A 12,932-nucleotide genomic window follows, 5' to 3' on the forward strand; every position below is an offset into this window, starting at 1 on the left:
GAGGCATCTACAGTTATGAAACTGCGTTAGCTTCCGCCGTCGAAAAGTATTCGGTGGCGTCCCGAGGATGCGGAGCCCGCGACTGTTGCTGTCAAAGTTTGGAGGAGGACCGTGGGGCCAGTTTGCCGAGACACCAGGATGACTGGTGTAAAGGCCACGTTGCTGCTGCTCGGGGCGTCTGCCGTGCACATGGTAGTTGCATGCTTTCGAGCACACTTGCCGCACCGCAGTCGACCTCGGCAGTCCTTGGCCAAGTGGCCTTTCTTCAGACACCGGAAGCATCGACCTTCCTTGGCGAGCAGCTGCTTCTTGCAGGTAGGGCTCCATTCTTCGCAGTCGAATGCCTCGGAACGATGTTTTGTCGTCTGGCAGAACAAGCACCTTTGAGGTTTGCTCACTGAGCTCTGCAGAGATGACACGGTGTTGTCACAGGTGTTTGACGCTCCACGGCTTATCGACACCGAACTTCATGGTCAAAAACCTCGAGACGCTTCTGGAGTTCTTGTTCGGGTTGTGCTGTCTCGTCCTGTTGGTAAACTACGGCTTGAGTCGATCTGTATGTCGTTGAAGTAGACGTCGGTGACTTTAAGAGTTCATGGTACTTCAAGACCATGTCGGGCGGTAGCGTTCTAAAGAGAACCTCCCGTAGCATCAAGTAGTAATCAGTGGTACTGGTGCCAAGGGCCTTCAGCCTTCGTACATGCACTGTATCTGATCGTAGAGACGTCGAAGGTGCTGTGTGTTGCTAGACGACGAAACCGGTTTCAAGTCCAGAAGGCTTCTGAGATGATCTTGGACGATGATTCTTTCGTCTCCGAAGCGCTTAGTCAGGATGTCAACTGCGTCCTTGTAGCACTCCTCGCTGGCCTGAAGCCCAGAGATGGCTGACGCGGCTGCTCCAGTCATGAGGGTGTTCAAATAGTTGAATTTGTCCGCAGTGCTCAGTTCGGTGTTGTTGTGCACAGCCGATGAAAACTGCATCCAGAAACGTTGCCAGTTCTTCCGGTTCCGGTCAAACTTGATTAAGTCAAGCTGAGGCAGCTTAGACTTACTGGTGGCCGGAGTCGGGCAGCTCATCAATCGTATGTGTAGTCTGGATGTAAGGGCGTTGTGCAGCTCGAAACGCAGGGTCGCTGTCGTGTTCACGACCTTATCGCCGTATTTCCCAGCGTCCGACGTCTCATTATCCACTAGGTCGTCTGGCTTCTCGTCCAAAATCCGGTCGTCGAGCTTCCTTATCTGCTGGTGGAGCGCTTCGATTCGTTCAAGCAGAACGCTCACTTCGGACGCCGAAAGTCCAGGTTGCCCTCGAAACGCTGCTTCCGCTTCGATATATACACCGTCCAGCTGAGAGCGGAGGCTCTGGCAACGTCGGAGTAGCCGTTCCATGGCGGTCAGCTGGCGGCCGGGGATTCTGCGCCAAGGTCGCCGGCCCCGCGTCCGCTTAAAGGGCTCGCGCGTCTCCCGGCGTCGATGAGGTAGGCCTTGTCGCGATATCCCGGGTTTCCGGCACTATGTAATGGACCTCGAGACCCTCCGACTGCCAAGCCGTCGAGAGAGAGCGGAGAGCGCAGGTCTGATGATAATGGGGGCTTTAATCAAACTGCTGCGGGTGCAGCGCGAGCGCGTGCGACTACTTCGTTGTCACATGAAACTGATGATGATGCAGCGTCGTCTGCTACAGAGCAGAAGAGGAAGAAGTTCCAGCACTTCCAGAGAGGGAAAGCATCAGGTTCCTTGATTTGAGGTTGTATCTAAGGAACGACCAAGTGTGCTGGAAGTATGAGACGCGGGCTAACAAGCCGTCACTGCCGTATTACTCGGCTCACTTGATGCTTGTGAAACAAGACATTTTGAAACTGTGCTTAACAAACGCCCCCCAAAAGTCATGTTCTGTGAAGGAAAGTTTGACATCCACCGGAATGCAGCCATACGGTTAAAAAGAAAATCTACGCAATGAAGAAAAATTCTTCCTGGTCCAGGATTCGAACCGGGGGCCACCGCTTAACGGGAGCAGTCGCTCTACCAACTGAGCTAACCAGGAGGGTACAGTTTGTAGCGCGAGAGCGAATTGATCAACAACTCGAAGTGAAGGACAGGTGTTATGTTATCACGTTGTTCACGAGAGCTTCAACGATCAGGCAGTACTTCTGGCAGCCTCGGGGTGTCCTGAACACTTAATAATTTCGCTGTGCGAGGGCATACATAAGAGAGCAAAATTGAAACGACTGCCATATGACCCTGCGCAAGAGACGCAGCCGAAAAACAAAAAAAAACAAAAAAAACGACAGTGGCGCCTTACACTTACGGGTTCTCCCTTGGCCTAAAACAGATAGGGAAGCGATTAGATGTTCGTGTGGCACTTTCCGCGCCACATAACTTGTCAGGCCTGTGCCGAGTGAGTAGTGGAGTTAGAAAGCAGCCTCGATGATGTCAGGACAAGCATCAGGATGGTTATGTGAAGTGTGTTGAAGGTATCCTCTGTATTATTCCTCGTTTATGTGGAAAGCGCTACGTAGGCCAGAGCTGCCGGTGCCTAAATGACCATGGGCGGGAATATGATTGCAACGTGAAACGCGGGCTGAGAGGACACGTGGCAGCGCATTGTCGGTATCACAAGTGCATACCGAAGTTTGAATAATGCACGGTGCTGGGAAGAATTGCCAATCGCACCACATAATTGAAGCAGAAGAGATTGTGTGGTTCGGGGACGACTGTAGTAGTGTGTCTTTAATCGCACGAACCCCGAAGGAAATAGCTTACTTAAATGAAGCACGTGTTGGTACTGGGCGGTAACGGCGGGCGGGAAAAGTGTACTGCATTTTATATCCTGTTCATCTTGTTTATCTGCTTTTAAGCTGTTGTGTCACTATATCTAGCATGTATCTAAATGTTTCCCCTGTCAATAAACTATCACTCGGAAGTCTGCGCTGCGTTGCCCCTTACTTGTCCTTGTGTGTGTTTTATTGCGCTGTAGCATAAGCCATTGATCCCTCGCCCAGTCACGTGGTCCGCCTAGGTTGAAGTGCTCACACAGACGGCCCAGCTAGCGCCGAGCAATCAATCGCAGTCGAAGCAGGCTTTCACCTTCGCCTAGTGATCTGGTATCGCATCGGCGTGGCTCCGAATCAAGGAAGCGATAAGACGCAGCTTACGCGGCAGCGGCTGAAGGTCTTTTGGCACGCGCTAAATCACCTTGAACGATGTAGCGTAGTGCAGAGCTTTCGCTCTAAAAATACAACGGCGGCGGGCTTCAACTCCGCGACATTTTCGGTGTTTAGATGTTCGTGCAAAAATTCATTGCAGCTTATCTCCGCGATGTTGTAAATGAATACACTCGGTAGCATGTAGAATAAGGTATACGTCGAAGTCTCTTTCCACATATGTATATGTAAATAAACGCTATGAACCTCCTTCTAGGTGACAGACTACACACAAAATTACAAATATATTAGATACGCCGCTTCAATCGTCGTAGACGCGCTGTTCAGCTTCCGAGTAAGTTGGTCCCATCAAATGACAGGGTCAGCTTCGAAGAGTACCTTCAAGCAGTCATTTAGAGTCATGCAAGATTCCACGCATGTTCCTTTCATGACCACTGAAGTGTCCTTAAATCACCCTTCTCTTCTCAGTGCACCGCATATACGTGTCGATGCGACGCAGGTGGCCGCAGCACCCACCTCTCCAGAATCGTCTTCTACGCATACACCGAATAGCTTGGTATTATTGCGCAATAAAAAAGAAAATGAGAGGGTCCACTTGGCGGCAAAGCACATAACCCGAAGGCGTTTAGCCTTTTTTTTTCTGTACCGCAGTGCGCCTTTCCAGAGAGGACCAATGAACGGGGGGTATCAAATTGGAGGGGTGTTCCTGGACGATTAGAAGCTATAGAGTGCTGAAATCGTCCTCACGAAGACTGAGCCTAGGTTTGTCCAGTTCAGTACATGTTACAGACGTTGAAACAAAAAAATCCCGCCATCTCCATGAAGGGAATGATGATGAGAGGGGCGAAGCAAAACTGCTTATCAGTAAAACCATGAAACATTTGCCCACACATCATATAAAGACTCGACACGTCAAGCTTTCCACCGCTCTGTTGACAATTCCGTCGACGACGTCGATGTTTGTGGTGATTATGTGGGCTTGTTTGGGACGATGAGAATTTCCATGGGGAAGTGTGCGAATTCGGTGTGACATTTTCGCTACCTTGGCCATCGCCTTCTGCAGAGCGTCTTATGTCGCGTACCCCGGTACGTGTCTTGAGCTCGCACGCGACGAACGAAAACCTCTTCTTCTTCCTCTCCTCCTTCTTGGGTATACCAACGAACGCGTTGAACGCTTTGACCTCTCTGCGAATCTTTGGTTGGCCAATACCTAGGGGGATCCTGCCCCAATCATCATCATTCCGCCGTGTATGGCAGCAACGAAGGATGGGACAGGGCCCGAGCAAGAGTGTTGAGTTCGCCAGCGACGAACGACAACCTCTTCTTCTTGCTCTCCATCTTGTTGGGTAGCAACGAATGCGTTGAACGTTTTGACCTCTTCGGCCAATCTTTGGTTGGCCAATCCCTAGGGGGATTCTGCCACAATCATCATCATTCTGCAGTTTACGGCCGGGACAGGGCCCGAGCAAGAGGAGCTTCGCCCCTAAAAGAAAAAAAGAAAATCACCTTACGCCGTACGCTTTACCGCAAGAACAAAACGTACAGCCATAAAGCAAACAGGGCAAATAAGTAATCCGAATGCAAGGGGCGTGTATGTTTACTCTCGAGGCTGACATGGGAGAACGAAATCGGCACTCCTCTCCAAAGCGTGCCATGCTTTGAAGCAGGGAACGTGCCCAAACGTGTGCTCGTGGCTGAACGGAAGGAACCGGCGCAACGGAGGCCACGAGGAAGCCGGCCGTAATTGGTCTTCCAGGCTATTGAGAATCATTCCCTGAAGGAACGCCCAGCGGTCCTCTCTGAGAAAGTGGATACTACTTTCGACGAACGCAAAAGACCCTCCGCGCCATTTTATCCAGTCCATGTGCATAGGGCCAGGAAGTAACACGTCCCGAAGGGCCGCCTGGTTGACCCCCACCCTTGCATCTTTTCCACAAAGATCTGCGCAAACTGCGCGCGTCTCGCTGCAGTGGAATGCGAAAATCGCAGTGGTCACGAAAGCCCCTGATTACAGAGCGGCGGTATGCCATAAACAAGCAGAGACGACGAGGGGGTGAAGAGTACGCTCCTCTCTGGCCGGGAGGTGCTGTCGTCGCCGTGCTATAATTGTCGCCCGTGTATTACTTATCACTGCCATCTCCTGAGTAGAACAGCCCTGCCTCGTTAGCTCCTTTGCCTTTGTGTATCAGGCATTTCTGCCGTAAAGGACGAGAGCCGGAAAAGAACCCGTTGAGCCACCTCTTCCTCCCTAAATTATATGAAACACGATAGCGGCTGAAGCACTGGGGGAAAGCCTTGCTTCTCAGCAGCTCATAAGCACGCGTGATCTAGTGCCACGTAGACGTTATCTCACAAAAGGCAGCTGCCACTGCGCGGTTCCTTTTGATGAAAAGAAAAAAAATCAGCGTTCATCGGACTTTCTTAGCTTCAAACGATAAGAACTGGCACAGTATAATTAGCCAAGATACCTCGATGACACGACAAGCTGCGTGGTATAGGTCCTTCGTTCAGCGGCAGCAGAGCAGCGCTTGCGCAGTGGTTAGGCGTGCGGCCACAGCGGCGCCGGGTATGATGACATGTTGCGGGGACAGTCGTGAAAGTGTCACAGCCAGTCCTGAACAGGGTGTCGCTAATTAGGGGGCGTGTCTCGCCTCCGCGTGCGGCTACTCTGTTTGCATGAGCGCTGATGATGATTACGACGGGGTCATGGTCTTCCAGGGAAGAAACGCCTCGTACCTCCTAATCGGTGTCGTCTCGGTTCTGTTGCCGAACGCCGTTTGCAAGAAAGTTAAAGAACCATTTTTACGGGAGATTTCCACCTCACTTTCTTCTTGGAGTTTCATTCATTCGAGGGCGTGTAGTTTGCGAGATCGTCCTTTGATTACGAATTCGCGAGGGAATGAGCAGGGTTGGGCAGCACCGTTGCGCATTCCAAGTCCAATCAAGTGTAGTGTATGAAGAGTGACAAGATTATACAATACTGCCACTTTCGGAATGTTAAGCCACTCCACTGAATTTCAATAAACCTTTTGCTCGGTGAAATAAGCTTTTAGCCTTGTTACCGTGTATTTTGTCTAGAGGCATTCTACTTTAAAAGTTTCTGTCCTTGCGTCCGTCCGTGCAACCGTTGGTCCCGTCCTGGTTTATAAAACCGAGGCTTCGACGGACGCCCGTCAGGTGGGGAATGACATTAGAATACATTATAAAGAAGACGTCGAACGCAAGAGAAATAAAACAATTACGTTTAGGCGACGCGAACTGGAGAGTGCGAACAAGGCTCCCGTTAGGGGGGTTTAAACGTCATTGCTTTATATTCTCTTGCGGTCGACGTCTTCTTTATTATGTATTCTAGTCCTGGTTTAGCTTGAACCTCCTCCTTGTACACCCCCCCCCCCCTTTTGTTGATTTTCGTGGTGCAGCCTGTTCAAACATAGCTTCAAAATGTGCCACGTACGTTGGCGTATTGTGAATTTGTATAAACTACGTGGCTAATGACACCTTGTCCACGTAGCTAAGCCGATAGTGTAGCTGGCTGGGAATCACTTGGTCGCGCGTTGTAATCCACCTGGAGATGATGTTGTAGTTGGGTGTTTTGAATTGCAGGAGAGTTGCAAGCTTGGCTAGTTGGAAATACATTCTTGGATGAAACCAGCGGGAACCTAAACAAAGACGAAGGAGGTGGAACACATGAAGCGGCTTTCATTGTGCTTTTGAAGCTGTTCAATCACTACTGTACGCACTTAGTTGATCGACACTATCACGATAATTGAAGCAGCCAAAGGGCAACAGGAAATCGTGACGCATTTCATTACTTTGGAGTGCCATACCATGCACCGACACGGACGTACGCAGAACCTTGCGGCATGTCCCAAACAGGAGCCGATGCATCGAGCGGGGCAAGACGATCCTCTGAACGAAACCTTCGGGAGCAGCCGCCGCCGTCTGGTTCCTTCGACGTCGGCCGTCCTGTCTGAGCCGGTCTAAAGCGTGCCCCACGTGTCCCGCTGAGCGTGACACCGCTGACCTTGTTGATGGTGCGACCGCGGGGACCCTCTCGCCCCTACTACGCTCAGGAGGACCGGTCGCTCTGCGGGGAGCTGCTGCCGGGAGAAAGTGCCAGCATGCGGATGCTACAGAAGGGCACGCTTGAAATCGTGAACACGATGAGAAATGGTGGTCGAATTGAGATTGACTTTGATTTGATTTCTCTTTACAGGAATACTGACACCTAACTTCAGCTATTCGTTTCAATGTTGTAAACAATACCTCTTCGTTCACTGATAATGAAAATCAAGCTAAAACCAAGCAGCAGTCGGAATAGAAATAGTTACGGTGTACTTCTTTCGAGCAGTTTCGGGGCCAGGCAGCACAAATCTCGGTTCTGGGGAATGTCGGCCGTTATTACGTCACACTAGTGGGGCCGCATAACTGCAAGTTGAGACATCAATGAAAAATCCGTGCTTCCGCACATGTTTTCCGCATCGTCTGCAGGGGCCTCATGTATGACCTCTTGCTCGGGTAAGCCTCAGTGGCCCACCCGAGCTTGCGGCGACAACCGCGACGCGAGAAATTCGCGAAGTTATTTGAAAATTCGCGTAATTAGACGGTATTTACGGGGTTTAATTTTTAATTAAGGCACATCGAAGTTCGTGTCTGTTCATGATGCTGGCCTTCCCTTGGTTTTTGAAAACATTCCGTCAAATTTTTGCCACTTTGCCAAAGTGGCAGATGCCGTTCAGAGACCCGGCCTGGCGCAACGAGTCCACGGACACTACCAGTGTAAGCGAGTGTTTCCGCTTCCGGAAAGGGCTACCTGACGTCACCCATTTAATCCCATTTATTTCCTGTCCTCTAATGTACACACTAAAAAAAAACTAAAAAAAAATCGAGGACAAAACCCGCACCAACAAAGCTATCGCAGGTTTAAATCAATTCAAAATAAATAAAATAGGCACTAGGCCAAAAATACTTTTAGAAAAAGCCGATTCGATGTTGATAAAAAGAAAAAAATCACACTCTACATCCAAAGGCGCTACTGTCTACATCCACACTAAAATAATGCTATACATCACAGCTACTTTTTTAAATCTAACAATATGACAGTGAAGATGCGAAAAAAGTTGAAAAGCGTTATAAAATGAGAACACACACAAAAAAAAATACGTGCAAAACCGTCCACTATAGCAATGTCATTACAGTGAGTTCGAGAACTGTGCAAAATTAGTGGGTACATCAATGACCCTTTTCTCTCCACATGCAGAACCATGGACACAACGATCACTCTAAAACAAATCAACCAGAAATAAACCGGCTAGAAGTGACACAAAACCACATAGTTCAAATAAACAGTGCTCGGCGGTAAAGTAAAGACTATCGTGCACTACAGTTTGCCCCGCTTTTCACATTGTACAGTGATTCACTTTAAATACACTTCACTGCGCTGCCGTGTCTGCATCACTGTGGTCCAAAAGTAGAGTTCATGATTCACCAAACCGCACTTAGGGGACGTATGAGCTACTACTAACGCGTATTAGGCCGATGGTACAGTCTCCACAGATCACCGCACTGCTGTATTACACTGCGAAACACATCACCACACAAGTCACGTGACGGCTTATGACTTCGTATCTTGTTGAAGTTTGCTTCCAGAAAGACAGGCGAGGCAGTCAAACTTCAGGTACAGACCTGGAACTGGCTGGTTTCCAGGGTGCAGAATGTGTTTCGCGAACCCGAAGACTGACAAAATTACACAGCGGAATACGGTAACGGCGCGTCGTCGTCCCAGAGTCCGCAAGTTCGAACGCCCTCGAGACATGAATGCAATGAGATCGCGATTCATTTTTGTTGACACAAGAAAGAGTCCACACACGGCTTCACCGTGACTCTGTAAGAAGGGTAGGGTGCATAAGTGTCTCGCAAAAAAAGTCTACGTCCCCACTTCTCAGGCAGCTTCTTCGCTTATATCTACACTCCCGCGAGGCCTCCGACAACCACAAAAGCGGTGCCGCTCCCACTTTTGTGCGCACACCGTCACACGAAGCGCGATCTCTGCATGCCATTATATAGTCCAGGCAGACGTACGTGAGAAGGGCTCGAGCAGGTACGAGAATAAAAGGAAGGGCACCGGCGTATGACCACGCTACTACAGTCTATACACGTCCTTCTTGCCTCCAGTTCACCTATGCATTTTTCCGAAGAATTAAAAGTTCTGTTTATTGTTGCGAAAGTCTTAGGTGTCTCGAGAAATGCGAAAAGTGACTATAGTCGTCGTCGTCATTACGTCAACACGAGCGGTACCAAAATGGCCGCAACTTTAAAGAAAAAACGAATTTATGCATGTGGGATTTTAGCCCGGGTCGCAAGAGCAGGAACCAGGTGCTCTAACCGCAGCGCTAACGCTGCACCGTGCCTGAGAGAAAGAGACGGAGGGTGAGAGAGAAACCTAAAGCTGATAATAGCTCAAAAGAACATGCAGGTGGACAGGGTCTTCAGCCCAAGACTCCGTTGGTGCTGCCAGCCGTCACGCAACAATTAAGGAAATAGGGAGATGCCCAACTGCCGTGCCGTAGAAATAGGCATTTGCAACTTTTTCAAAAAACATAAAACAAACTAGAAACCGTTTGGTCCCCCCATGGCGCCCAAGTCACTTAAAAACAAATCCAGAGCTATGGCGGGAAAATGACTGGACGGATACGGACAGAGCAAGGACCTGCGGAAGCATCCCAAGAATAGTTCATTGCATTAAAAGTTCGACTAAAGCCCAATTTCTTTGCTTACCAAATTTGGGTTTCTGTTACTGCGGAGGACTACACCATCCCTTTTATCTACGAAGAAGAGCCCAAAAGCAGCTACCATTTTTGATAGTTCATTGCAAACATCTCCAAAATTTCCAATGATTTTCATCCGATTGCACCACCCAATCATCCGCGATTATTTTTTCCATGGTTCTCTTGGCTTCTGCTCCTGTCAATGCTGTTTTTGGTGCAAAAAGTATCCAACTTATGTTTCAAATGTAACGAAGGTTGATTTCGAAGAACATTGTAAGCACTTATATCGCCCGTGAACTCCACCCCCAAAGTGCGCCCTCAGAAACACAATAAAAACAGTTCCCCGCATTTCCCCGAGGGGAAGAATGTGAAAGTGTGAATGCACGAGTTGAATTTGCACGGTTCGGTAATGTTCGCGAAAGAGAGATCACACACACACACACACAACTACTAAGAAAGAAAGATGCATTTATTCACAGACACCTATTTGTGTTGTCGTTGTACTTGATTGCTAGAGCGGATCTCAGCTTTGAAATTTCGTGTCAGTACTCCTTTAAGCGGGTGCATTAGCCCTTCTCACGCCCGATTCCTGGCCAATCCCCCACGTGGGTATGTGCCATGTCAGCGGCCAGGCAGCGCGCGCCCATCTCCCCCCGTTGCCAAGGAAGACGAGGAGATTCCTGGCCAATCCCCCACGTGGGCATGCTATGCGGACATCGCCGGTGGACGCAGGTTCAGGGTCGCTTAAGAAGTGCATTCGCACTTAAAAGTCATGCAATGTGGAATAAAACCATATTGCAAAGATGACAAAAAAGAAAAGGGGGGCTAGAGGTAGTAATGGCAGGAGATACCCCCTTCCCGTTAAGTGGCATAGCCTATGAAACAAAGTTGGTCATGGTGTGAGCGCTTCTGAACTGCAGGACAACTGATAAATATGGTGTCCATGCCCCATTTCCAAGCAGCGACTTTCAGACGAAAGCGCAAAGAGTGAACCTTAACAAAAGAACCAAACATTCCCCTCATTGTTATGCTACACGCGCGCTCGAAGTCCGGCGAGCGCTGACGGCGTGCCATTCTGTCGCTGTGGAACGTAAATGATCTTATGCGTTTGGCGAGAAGCGTGCAAGCGGGCAAGCACAAACAGCAGCACCTCTAAGCTACCGGCACACGTGATGAGAGATTGCTACCATTTTCGTGACAGCCATCTCATCTCATTCCTTTCCCCCTAGCACCCCTGTGCGTTTTCCGGACTTGGTTGCTCTGCCTTTGAGGTTAGTTGAGATGCGGAGGCTAGGACTTTCATTGAGGTAGTATGGACGGTGCTATGTTTGCACTTGGAGACGTGACGAGAGTGGTTGCGTGTCTTTCTGTCTTAACATGCAAATGTGACCCATCAATTGTAGCATGCTATTCACCGCCGTTGAATACAGAGGCCTGCTAAGTCCGAACGCATTCATGAGCGGCAGTCATAAAGCGGAACTTACAGTGAGCTCCGCAGTGGCGCCACTTGTCAAGGCAGGCTTACACAGACGAGTGCATGGTACTGGCTGCGGCAAAGCGTTAAGCTGAATTTCTGTCGGCTGTGCCCCCATAAGCGTGCATGATATGGATATGTCCTGTTCACGCCCCGTAGCTCCTCGCGGCCATACATGGTCCTGATGCGGCTGTGCTCAGTTTTCCATACCTACTCAGGCGACTGGCCGGCCTTTTCAGATAGCATCCGTAGCTGGAGGTTTATCGATATTCCATTTTCAAGAAAGCGTAGCTCTGGCGGCTTGTGTTACACGTAGTGCCGTCTACCGGTTAGCCTTGAACACTTCTGCAATATTCTTGATAAAGTGTTGAAACGAGCTTGCTGTTCGCCAACTGTGGCGTAGCGTTTGCGTCGGGGCTTAGCGCCTAAATACTGGGTTTGAGATGCAGTGTCTGCATCTTTTATTTCCTGCATTTTGTTATTACTGTTATAACTATAATGCCCCATTTGATAAATTTTACTCATTCTTTCCCTAAAAAAGGATGGTTTTGTATCTTTAAGGTCGGTTTAGGTGCAGAGATGAGCCTACCGGCATGGTTAATTAATATTGTGCGTCACAGCGGAAGTGTCCCACCTGCAAAGACTTGGAAACTGAATGTCGCGTATGTTAAGCTCGCTTTTTGTCTTATGTATATAGTACTCGGCCTGCTAAGTATGCACAAATAATATGGGAAAATGTTAGGGGCGATCACTCCCAGGGGATGCGACGTAAGCTGAAAGCTGTTGATTGACGCCATGCGGGGATGCATTGTGTCTGCACCTTATTATAAGAAGCGCACAGTCTACGCTAAAGGCAATGTATACGGGGGAGAACGAGTATACCCCAACCTATGTTCGCCGTAAGAACCACACTGACTTGTGACTGCAAAAATAAGTTCCCATTGCACGATTGATTTGAAACGTGTATTCACGCCGAATTGTGTCTGCATTGGCGGGGGGAGGGGGTCAAGAATCGATATTTCCTCGATTTTAATAGGAATACTTCATTCCGCTGGTATGAGCCTTTTGCTCCAAAACGAATAACCCCGAACAAATGACCACGGAGTGCCAAAAACAGAATATAATAATATTGTTTGTGTGATTGCGCCATCTTGGAATTTAGGGAGCTTAATAAAGTTTAGAACCACTACAGTTTGATGATTGCAGAAAAACATGGGTTTATCTGTGTCCGGGTTGGTTTGTAGAAAGTGTTGCTGCGGTTGCAATAGCTGGGGGAGGGTGAATTCGTTTAATTTTATTTCATTTTTGGGGACGGACGACGAGTAAGGGGTCACCAAAGGTATTGAAGAATGTGCCACTACAGCATCACTCGTAAAACCTTGTTGGATCACCAAGAAGAAACCAACATGCAACTATCGCAACAGCTTTGAACCGGGTGGCTAAAAAGCAAGAAGAACGCAGTTCCTGTACGCCATGGAGTCGAGGGATTAAATTGCTTTAGCAGGTGCTGAAGGAGCTGTGCATGTT

This window comes from Haemaphysalis longicornis, unplaced genomic scaffold, assembly GCF_048455015.1.
Source record: "Haemaphysalis longicornis isolate Haplotype H1 unplaced genomic scaffold, Haemaphysalis longicornis Haplotype H1 scaffold_8, whole genome shotgun sequence".
In the NCBI taxonomy this organism is placed as follows: Eukaryota; Metazoa; Arthropoda; class Arachnida; order Ixodida; family Ixodidae; genus Haemaphysalis; species Haemaphysalis longicornis.